This window comes from Xiphias gladius, chromosome 11 (genome assembly GCF_016859285.1).
Source record: "Xiphias gladius isolate SHS-SW01 ecotype Sanya breed wild chromosome 11, ASM1685928v1, whole genome shotgun sequence".
NCBI classification, from domain to species: domain Eukaryota; kingdom Metazoa; phylum Chordata; class Actinopteri; order Istiophoriformes; family Xiphiidae; genus Xiphias; species Xiphias gladius.
Genome location: NC_053410.1, coordinates 1,174,162 through 1,186,255, shown reverse-complemented (window position 1 = coordinate 1,186,255; position 12,094 = coordinate 1,174,162). Strand labels below are relative to the sequence as shown.

The 12,094-nt window shown below is 43.3% G+C and overlaps 1 protein-coding gene across 1 annotated transcript in view; it reads right to left on the bottom strand.

The window, feature by feature from the left end:
* The window catches only part of opn4a (opsin 4a (melanopsin)), a 53,006-nt gene extending 41,233 nt beyond the window's left edge, over positions 1 to 11,773 (bottom strand). The window contains exon 1 of the mRNA XM_040139727.1: positions 11,599 to 11,773. The gene's annotated coding sequence lies outside the window, so the exon portion shown is untranslated. The remainder of the gene's footprint in view (positions 1 to 11,598) is intronic.
* Between the last annotated feature and the right edge of the window lie 321 nt (positions 11,774 to 12,094).

The window sequence follows — 12,094 nt, the reverse complement described above, 5'->3', positions numbered from 1 at the left end:
ACCTGACCCATCCATGAACTCATGTCCAGACGTGGCTGCTTCAGTCAACAGATCCGGACTTTGTTATAATTGCACAAGATATTATGACACCAGGATCCTTTGGTGTTTGAATGATACAGGTTTAGGCCAGAAGGGGATTTTTTTTTACAGATTACCAGTGTGAAGAGACGTTCAAAATTCAGTTTTGACTTGTTCCCACGTCCTCTATGAACCAGAGGCTCTGAGGACCAAACAAACCGAAAACTGTGGCCTCAACAAGGCCAGATCAGCCATTTTCAGCCAACAGTATTTATAACATGTTTATACATGTTTATAAAACCTTCACAGGTCAGTACATGTCGGATTTCCATCTCCAAAATAAATGTTTCATGCAACAGCCTCTATTTTGTTGAAACTTCAACAGCTCAGGTTTCAGAATCAACATTCTTCATGTGAGAAACAACCAGATTCATATCACTCTGTTCACTACCTCTATGTTTGCTCACCGTTTGTCACGTCAGTTTGATTTTCTGATGACAGAGCTCAGCGATGCTTTCTGGCAGAAAACTTTCAAATCTTGGTTGTCAAAGTGTTCTCCAACGTACCATCATGGGCGGTTACACAAAGTCTCCTTCCAGAACTGCACTGGTCTATAACATTGACAGAAAAGGGATTAAAAACTTCAATGGATTTCCTGCTGTATTTGCAGGAAGTTTCAAACCCCCTTCAAGCTGATTTTCATAGAAATGAACCGAAACTAGTGTCTGCCTGGAGGGAAGAAAAATTATCTAAAAACTAATTCGGAAAATGATAAACAGGAGCGCTCGTATTTTGTTGGGAAAAAACTTGCAAGACCTCCAGTTCCCGATGTCCATAAAGCGATTCTACGCATTACAAAACCGGATTCTTACTGCTGACTCAGTCGAATAATCAACGGTGGAGGAAGTATTCCAATCCTTTAGCTGAGTAAAAGTCTTGCGTTTAAAATCCTGCTAAAGTAAAAGTGCAGAAGTGTCAGCAAAGGCAAGGCAAACAGGAACAGCCCCCAAAGGGCCACACAATAAACCTGAGGGCCAGTGGTGGAAAGTAACCAAGCGTATTTACTCAAGTAATTTACTCAAGTACAATAATTGAGTAAATGGCAATAATAGTTCCTCTAAAGTTCCTCTAAAGGCGAGAAACTGCAGGGTAAACATTTTACCTAATAGGAATCACCATGACAACTTCCCCAGCTGATTACTTACATTAAGATGATTCAGTTTTCGGAAATTTTAAGTTTAAATATGCAAACGAGGCATTATCTAATTATATACGTGCTCATTGGCATCAATTTCCAGAAGAGACATCTGAACATTGGATGAAACCAGGTTCAAAATTCTTGTAAGAGCCAAAAGGCTTTTACAGAGGGGACTTTGGATCTCTCTTTTTACAACTCCATAAATCAGAAAATACTGTCAACAGCCATAAAAAAAAAATCATTTTCGCCATGTTTTTCGGAATAAAATGTGACATAAATCAGGCTGTGAATGATATATGAAGACGCCCCTCTGTGAATATAGACAGGAATAAAACTGGACAGTTTGGTGTCAGATGCCAGTGCTACTGAAGTGGAGATTTCTGGCTCCGAGTACGAGAAAACAGCCTGTAAAGATACGTATTGTAAAATTTCACGATTTTGACTTTCGCTTTTTTCGACTGGTTGCTGATACAAAGGAAATGACCGTGCCCGGATCCCATATCCTTCTGCGGGAGAGAGGGAGCGTTACGACGACACCTGTGGCGATGGTCCCAGTACTGCATGCTGCGTTAGAATCCAGCCTATTGGTTGAGACAATAAGAACAATGTCTAATCATCTTTCTAACCGTCCTAACATTGAACTCATTTTTCAAGCAAAAATACAACGAAACGTTTGCTGGTTCCAGGTTCTTAAATCTAAGAAACGTAATCTAACATTATAGTAATTCTGTATTTATATAATTATATAAATATAATAATACGTTGGGGGTTTAGACATATAATGACGTCCCCTTACGCTGTAGGATATTGTGATGGACATTTTTCACAGTTTTCTGATCAAACAATCAATTAATCAAGAAAATAATCAGCTGCTCTTAAGTAACGCAAACGCTATTGTAGTGCAGCTATTTGCTTATGTTGGTCAGAGCGAGTGACATTGATACTAAAAACACTGGTTTTCATCAGATTGTTGCTTTAATTGGACACTAAACCGGTGTTAGCACTCAGGCTCTCATCAGAAGGTAAATCACGCACAAGCAGAGGCAGATGGGAATGCATTCTGTTCTGCATCCATACGGATATGCACAGTATGCACACACACACACACACTGACATCTTAATCATCTCCTCAGTTATCAGTTTTGATAACAGGAAACTGTGATGTGTTCCCTGGCCGGGACTCCGTCAGTATCTGTCCACAGTTCGGGTTCAGCTTCGGTTCAACATAAACCATCCCCCGGTTTGGAATGATCCTGGTTTCATCTTCTGATGAATGAAGATGAAGTTCCTTCTCCTACATCAAATGAATTGGCAGCTGTGGTCTTAACTGCAGCAGAATAACCCATCAAACATTAAAGGCAAAGAAATATGAAACGAGTTAAACTTCCTCATTTGGAAGCGGTGAGTGTCTCCAATCAGTGTAAAATAAGCTCCTCAAATACAGCGGCACAGTTTTTACAGAGCTTTTGGCTTCTGCAAACTTATGACTTTGACTAAACTTTCCTCTTGCATTCGTCATCTTATTTGCTCTAGTTCCGCCATGGCAAGCTCAAACTGTTAAAGGGCCCCTAGGCTAAAATTTGCCGTGCGCCCCAGCTCACCCCTGACCCTCTGCCCGCTGAATACGAACTCTGCCGCCTCCAAATTCCCATTAAGTCCTCCAACCAGACCTCCTGTGCTGAATCAATACTTGAATTGATTGGTATTGTTATGGAAAATTGCCAAAACCAGTGGAGATGGATGAACCTGTGGCTTTAAATACAATTTATTTTTTCTAAGCAATCTCGTCAGCTGGTTGAAGCAAAATCTGAATAAAAGGATGGACAAGAGGTCTCACCTCCACGTACATTTCAGAGCTGTGTAATGCAGCCGGCAAACGTGAAGACAGGAGACAGCTACCTGGTTAAGACGGCCCACGTACGACAGCCACAGCGCCACTTTATCCTACAGTACTTACCGTCAACCGTACGGCACCCGGCCTCCTCGGCATTCACTAGTCAGATGCGATCCAGCTCTCAGCTCAAGGCGATGAGACAGACCTTAAGCCACAATCTTTTACAGCTGTTCTGGAGCTTTCGACCATGTCACATGGTCCACACAGTCCATGGATGAAACACACAGAGGTGCTTAGAGTCATGGAAAGTTTAAACACGTACAGCTCAATGGCAACGGAGTCAACTCGGTCTGCTGACGAGGAACATGCGATATGATGAAAAGAGCCAGAACAGCTTGGAAATATACCTTGTGATAAGGCTGTTTTATCAACTGCTATATAATAATAATAATAATAATAATAATTCAACAACAACCGTTTGGTAACGAAGGCAGAGAGTTCACAACCCAACTCTGCTGCAGAGAGAGTGACCTGCACTCCGATCAATCCATCAAGCCCCCGTTTGGAAATACTTCAGGAACCTGGAGATACAGTTGTATGAAGGCTATGTAAGCTACAGTTAGCCTAGCATTCCAGCACGAGCAACCTGAGGGCACATCTGCAAAATAGGAACCCAAGTAGGCATGTCTCTCTTTTTACTGGTTTGCTGTCTTAGAGACATATTGCACAAAAACATAAATTAGAATGGTTTGAACTTAAGTGTTTTTTTCAGGAGGATAACTGAACATGATTTCTGGCCAGTTTTTACAGCGCTAGAGTAAACTGGTGCGCGACGTGAGAAACACACAAGGAGAAGTAGCAGTGCTTTCCAACAAGTCCTCTCACCTAAACGACCATACAGGTAGTTTGTCCCTGCCCTCTAAAATGACCCAACGAAGCATTTCTTAAACTAGGCAGCAGGAGATATGCCACAGATAAACTGTTAAAAATATGCGTTGAAAAATAAATAACTCACCCTTTTATGATTTGACGATGCTATGGTAAAGGTTTGGGTAGGGTTAGGCACAAGAACAACTTGGTTGGGTTTAGGTAAAGGTCAAAGTAAGTACTTCACGTGATAAAGGTTATAGAACGATCATCGTCATGGTTAAACGAAAAAAAACGTTAACTATCTGTTTGAGGAAGGGGAAATGAACGGCGGCCTCTCATGTTAAAGTCCAAAGCTTTGTCGACCCACCCATCCGTCCCTGACTTTGGAGAGGTTAATGTGGGTAATATAGGGAATAAAAATATCACAGAACACAGGTGCTCCGTGCACACTGAGCTGTCGTCCTGAAAACGTGGTAAACGTCGTTCCTACAACCAAGGCTGCAGTGCCGACCAACACTGGCAACGACACGCCTTCTGCTGCGCCGCCTACCCACTGCAGCGAGTCACCGAATTAGCAAACTGTCGAAGGAAAGGAAATAACTTCATCGGGACCCCTGGATATGCAACTTGGCCTGTAGCACCTGCAGAAGAATAAAGTCCTTCCTCTCTCCACGTTTCCTTCTTACCTCAATCTTGGTCACTGTTTTTCTCCCTCTGTTTTTTCTTTGTACCTCTCCGTTTCAAACCCCACTCATACCAGTTTAATTCAATTGGCTTCACTGGCGTGAAATTTCAATTTTCCCGGTCTTAGTTTTGTTCTTTTCAAGTCAATATTCTAAATCAAATCCAATATAAACAATGTTTAAACCTTCCATTTTCAAAACAACAAGTAGTGATATCAGTTGTTATAGCAGTGGTAGTAGCACTTGCAGTAAGACCAACAAAATGTATCCGAGATCGAACTTTGATCCTCTGTTGACCTTTGATGGTTTTATATTGTGACACAGAGGTTAAAAGTAAACTGTTAAAACAGTTCAAAATCTCTGTCACATCACATTTGGGAAACTCACTTCAAATGTTATCAGCCGTGCTAAGTTGCCAGAGCCTTTCCAAGCGGTTGCCATGTAAAATACAAACATTAGCCAAAACACTAGATGAATGTGTGACGTAAGGCCAGACGGCTGCTTGTGTGTCACGAACAGTGACAGGGAGCTGAAATACTGGACCTCCGCAGAGGATTTAAAAACCTGCTGCTGGATCAACGGATCAATACCAGAGCTGTGGTTCACAGATCTGAGCTCCAGAGACTTCAGGGGCCCTTCAGGGATGTCTGGTCTCCATAAAGAACAGATGAGTTTCACTACACTTCAAAGAAATACAATTTATTTCTGCCAGAAATGTCAATTATCTGTAGCTTTGAGTGAAAAGGTAGTTGGCTGTCTCCTCCACCAAAGTAACAAGGACTTTGTTGACTACCTTTTTTCTGTTTTTTTTTTACTGTATGGGGGGGCAAAACTAAGACAAATAAAACCCAAGCTCTCTGCATGGAGAAAAACAACTACAGCAGTTGTTCCCGACACAGAACTTTACAGTTTGTGTTACAGATTATTTTCCTTCTTTTTCTTTTAATCATATTCTGACCACGCCAGTTCATCTTGGGGCCCTTCAAGGGGTCCTGACACCACTGCAGGAACAGCTGCACTGGAGGTACTGCGACTGAGAAAATGATATTTTGGTATTTTGGGTGAACTCACCCTTTGAGTTCCACAGAGAGCTATTTAAACACATTGGGAACTGGTCAGAGAGACAAAAAATCAACTAGGTTTGGGGTTTGGTAGCATTCAGATTTGATCAAATCCGAATCCAGTATCAAATCCACTTATTGAATTCAAATCTTTTTGAATCCCTTTTCAAATCTCGTTAAGTTTTTCCTTCATCATGTGTCAGTTGTAAATAACTCCAGGTCTTAGAACCAATTCAGATCTGTGATCAGCTGAGCAGCAGTTTGTAGTGGCAGCTACTAAATGAATCAACATTAACATAAATGAAGCCTAATTAACGCTGACAACCAGTGGTTTTACCTGAAAATTAGATGAAATATTGATTATTGATTGATACTGATTGTTATGATACACTGAAAGAACAGCTGGAACAAACTGACTTTTACTCCTGATTGTTAAAAAACTACTCGATCCAGATACCGGAGCTTCCGATCCAGAACTCTTAACAAGCTCCAGATATTGATCTGAAGCATAGAAGGTTGAAGGGGGACTTTCCTGTACCTAACGAGCTGCGATCAGCTGTTGAACTACAAAAACCACCGTCCGCTGGCGGTCGTAGAGAGACGTTACAGAGTGATGCGTCTTTTTACTCTCAAACAATCTTTGGCGGAGTCCAGTCAGCGGCGTGGACAGAGACCTTAACCGGCAGACTAAGGTTTCGCTGGACACGACTATCATTAATTAGCTACAGCTGATGTAATCTACCGCTGCTGACGTTGCTCATTCTAACCAGAGAAAGCGACGGTCTAGAAATGAGAAGCTGCTGAAGTTATCCATCGCTCTTTGATAATAAAAAATAATGAGAGATAAATAATGAGGAGAGATAAAAGGGTTATTTGAGAGATTTGATGGCGCGAGACCTTAACGAATATGGGTATTTTACCTAAAGGGAAGTGGATCCAAAATAGGAACCAGCAATCAGAACCCAACCCAAGCAGACTTGGTCATTTTTTTTATTATAAAGCCCAACACCACAAATCATAAAACTGCCCAATGGTCAGGGCTCTGAATGAAATACAAATCATCACACAACCCACTGACAGTTTCAGTCGTTTTGAGTAGCACTTTCTGTCCCAGTGTATTGCACTGAAACCTACATCAGCATGTTAAGCTCAATGGGGACAGTTAAATGCGTCATTTTCATAACGCGAGGTGCCGGCTCACACCTGCAGGTCAAAGTCACCCTCTTTCAACCGGACATATGATGAGGAGAGGAAATAAAGCCTGCACTGAAATGTCATCAAAATGCCACTGACGTACGGTCTGAGTGTGACATGAATGTGTCACATTAACCCACAATTCTCTGACAGGGGGTTCCAGAAAACAGTTCCCGTGTTTCTGTCTGTTGGCAGACGTGTTGTGTTCACATCCATCAACCCCCTACGGGCATCTCAACCTCCTCATTTATTAGGGCGATGGACCGACTCTGTTAGCTATGGTTAGCTACGGTTGGGCATCAACAACTGTCTCTGAACGGGAACTTGTCACGAATTTATGACATCCAGCCGCCTTTTGCGACAGCTGAACACAAGTCTGATTGTCAACGCTGACAACTGTGACACATGTCAACACTGCCCACTGTGCTGTAAATATAGGTTCACGCCAGGATCGCCAATTTGTTTGGTTGCACCATCTTTACACTTTATACTATCACATTCTGACGAGCGATACAATAAGCTGTTTAATTAAAAAATACAAAGTAATGTAGCTGTCATGTGTGAATTAGCTAACATGGGACGTACAATGCTTGTTTGTCCGTTACCTCATTAATAATTCCACAAGTATTTCTCAATCACTGTCCACCTGTTGAACGTGGCTGTTTTTTCGCTCAGGTGAAGATGGCTGCATCTAGTATAAATGTGGGCATAGACTATAAAACCATCGAGAGAAAGGGCCGTGGAAACACTTCCAGTTTGGCAAAAGATTCTGTGGAAGTCATCGGCTGAACGGTTAACCGCACAAGCGGGTGGTAACGAGGAAGGTTATGCTCTGTCTTAACTCTACACTAACTAATTTGTACAGTGCAACTTGTTTTAAATAAGTCAACACTATAAGAACATTACAACCTAACAGCTGCTACAACAGTCTTCTCGGATTTGTGCGATTCCACGTGTCCAAAGTTTTCAGTGATTTTCATTATCGAGTTTCCTGTTCTGTCAACTATTCTCCTGATCAGTTGAATAACTGGATAAAAATACTTTTAAGTTTACATTGTTCTTCTGATCACTTTGTGTACCACACACAAACACAGCAATTTACCGTGTCTCTTTATCGAACTGTGTGTGAGATCTCCTACAGCACTGCATTGCCCTGAAGAGCATACCCAAGAAGTCATCAAAAACCAGACCAGGAACTGATGGAGGAAGAAAAAAATGTGCGAGTCTGGGAGAAATTCAGGATGTGATCATTCATTTTGGCCCCGTTTACACTTGTCATTTCTTATATCCAGGTGAAAATCCAGATAAGATTTAAAACTGTTTTATTTACACGCAGTCAAATTCATGTGTCTCTGTTGGACAGAGCAGAAGACGGATTACTATCCGTCTTAGTTTTCTTGGCTAAATGTGACTCTGTTGATTGCACTGCACCTGAATCTATTTGGTAACTGCCAAAAATGCCAGAAGAAGAGGAACGTGCCGAGTTTAGCTGTTACTTTAAGTTCAACACGTCTTCCAAATGAACTGACAAAACACACCGTTCGTCCGCGTCCTCTAGAACGACACACTGAAGTGTTTTCTGATCTATCAGCAACGCGACATCACTTGTCTTTTACAAATCACTGTTGGACGACAAATCAGTTTTATGTTTTGACAATGAGACGGTTAAGGTTTGGTTAAGTTCAGACACAAAGACGAGCTGGAGGTTTAGGTGAAGATCGCGGTGAGAGTTAAAATAAGCCTTATCTTTGTTGAGTTGTTCAGGGAAAAATTACAATTCCTCTAAGGCTTGGGGACCTTCGTCATCAAGGTCCTGCTTAAAAAATTGCAACTAGGAACCAGAGAGCAATTCATTTTTTCTGATGGCATTACTTCCGAACCATTAGCTGCTTTTTAGTTACTCAAATATAATATTGCACTATCATACAGAGAATTCAAAACTAGACAATCCGCCAACAAGTTGAATGTGATTTTATCCATTTAGTGTCAACGCAATTTGATTTTTAATGTAATACAGACACCAAATAATGCTCTTTGTCTGGTGGTTGAAAACACCCATGTCCCCGCTTTTATTTTGAAAGTAGAAAGGATTGAACATGTGACGCTCTGCTCTCAGTTTAAGTTTGCGCCCGGAGGGTTCAGACATCCAAAGGTGAGCGCACATACCTGGTCCTGGTCCTGGTCTTTATCTGTGAGCTCTCAAACGTCGATTTGCAGACTGCACAGAGCACAAGGTTGGTCTTGTGCTCGCTCACATCTTTTGTCATCCATATATTTCCAACAGGGAGTCAGCTTTGACGGACAGAAGCAGGAGGAGTTACAGAGAATCAGACAGATTAAATGTTCATTGAAGAATAGAAGGAAGCTGCCGCTCAGGACATGTAACATTTTCCCTCTAATTCTCACAACCCCCACCAGTCGACCTCGGTTAAAAGTTTGCCCCGACTGCATCCCTGCGTCAGACGCTTTCAACCTGGACCGAAATCCTGTCTTAAAATAGCTGCATAAAATCAGAGTGATAGTGGTTTAACTGTGTCTGTCATTGTGAAAACCCAGCAGTCCAGACAGTTAGTGGAAAATTGGCATGAGAGTGAACCAGAGTTGGCAGCTGGAACGGCTTTTTAAACCAACACATCTATCCACGTTGAATCAATACAGCATTTGCAGATATATGGACGGACGTGAACAAAGACGTCAATCTGTGTTTGTTCAACAACAAGCAGCAGCCGGCAAATGCACAATAAATACCACACACACACACACACACACACACACACACACACACACACAACGATTCTCAGGAGGAAATGTGCGGACAGCTGCGTTATCAGTCCTCCGCTGATCACCTGAAAACCCTGCAGGTCTGTACAGTAGCCTCACCAACTGTGACGTCTGCGTAGCTCCGAGGTGGTGGTGAAGCAGAGAGATAACGGAGGAACATTTCTAAACCGACTCCTGCATCCATTCAGCTGTGTGTGTGTGTGTGTGTGTGTGTGTGTGTGTGTGTGTGTGTGTGTGCTTTCTGCTTATGCAGCTGAGTGTTAGGTCATGTGTGAGAGTTTACTTGTGGCCTAGGCAGCTTGTGTGACGTTACAGACACGCAAACACACAAACAGCCGTGCAGTTTGTCTGATGAACCAAAGAAAGCCCTCGGAGGAGGGAAGTGGCATCCATGCATTTCACGCCGATGCATCCAAGAGACGCACTGAGCTGTCAGCACATATCCCTCCATAACGCTCTCTGCTTCTGCTTCACGGGGCATCTCAGCTACGGAGTTACGCTAAATTGCAAATGCAGGTTTCATTCCATTAAATTTCAGAAATCAGTGGAAGATTTGAGCACACACAGTAATCGTAACACTAACAAATTATAACCTAGGAATGGCCAGGTTTATTTGCCAGGCCCCTAAACGGGATGTATGGAAGTTTTCTCTGCCGCCGAATCCGGTTTCTAGCCGGGAGCGGGTGGTGGTGGTGGTCGCTTGCCCGGAGCTTCAGCCATCGTTGTGTTTACATGACGAGAGGTTTAGAATACGTCCTCTGAGCAGAGCTACTGCTTCGGGGCAGACTGGACGCTGCAGCGACACGCCATTTGAAAGCGGCGAGACGAGCCGGGGCTAGCTGGTTAGCATGCTAACTTCAGTAGGAAAAATTAGAAGCAAAACGAGAGTTAACGCTAGCGTTGCTTTCCACCGCAGGAGACGGCTCCTGGTGGGTGAAGGGATGAAGTTTGATGCTGAACTCACAGAGTTTCCTCTGCGCTGGCGAGGAAACAGCTGTTAATGCTAACGTTGGCTACGTAGCTACAGCAAAAACTCACATGTGGCACCTTTAATATGCAGAGCTGCGAACGCCCTCACAGCAAAACTACAAGTCCTGGAGCCAAGAGGCCGCGGTGTGTACTTATTTTTTTCCTGATCAAACACCATCATAGGCTCCAATCAAAACGGGTCGTCATATTCAAGCTAAAGCTCAGCGTTCTTATTTATTTCTGGTGTTTTTAATGTCTGATCCCTTGCCCTTGTTCCCTAGTGTTTCCAAAGTGAATTGGGTCAATAAAGTTTCATTCCAACTGATCGATAAACAACCTATAGCCTATATGCTCCAAAGATATGTCAATAATAACGCGTGCCAGTGACACGTGTTATTTGAACGACATTCAGCCCGTTATCAAATCTAATTAACTGCTGCATTTTGAACACCTGCGGGAAGAGCCCCTCTGTGTCGCGAAGCGCGATGTACCGAACCTCGTAGAAAAAAATGTGTATTTAATATTGATTTGCCTACTGGCAACAGCGGATACTCTAAAAATGTGCAATCTGACTCTTTTCAAATCAATACGACTGATTCTTAAATTTGGGATTATTTTAAATATCATAGAAGCTTTTCTTTAAAAAAAAAAAAAAGACCTGAACTGGAATTATTTCAGTCCAACGTTTGCTGCCAGGATTTCGAGGGAAGAACTCAGGTGGAAAAGCGGGAGAACTAACTCTAAAAAGAGAGATATTCCTATCGTTCCTTACCGCTTGGTGAATGAAATGTATGCCGAATTACAGAGACATTTCTCCTGGTGCCTTTTAAATACTACATTGTGTTCTACTCCGACAAACACTTGCCGATAAGCATGTAAATATTAAATTGATATTGTTTTCAACGGAGTTCGGCGAGGAACTGTAAACAACCGCGAGCAGCCTCCAGACGTTCGGAGCTGCGCACGGCATAAAAGCGAAAAGTTGCTCACCGTCGGTGCGGCCGAGGCGGGAAGCTGGAGCTCCACCAGCCGGTAGGCATCCACCGCCGAGCCGTTGCCGCTCCACGCGGGTGCCGCTGACAGCTCCAGGGTCTCCGAGCAGTTCGCCTGGTGGTCGCTGCACGAGGTGACGCTCTGCCGCGCGGACCGCAGCAGCGCGCTCTTCCCGCCGTCCATCCTCCTCCGCCTCCTCTTCCTCGCTCCCCCTCGCGCGCTCTGTCTGCACGCGGGAGAGAGAGAGAGAGGGGGCGACTTGACGGAGGGTTGACTGACAGGTGTCGCGACAGGTGCAATTCGAGGTACATTTGTGAAATCGGCCACAAGTGAAAGCTCAGAGCACAGATTTGCAAAAATGAGACCCAGGTTGTCCATCATCGACCCTGACGAAAAATTCCTGCCTGCAAAAGTTTCAGTTTCGAGCTTCGATGTGAGACCTCTCCACAACATACAAGGAGGGTCTGCACATGCACTGCAAGAGTCTCCAGAC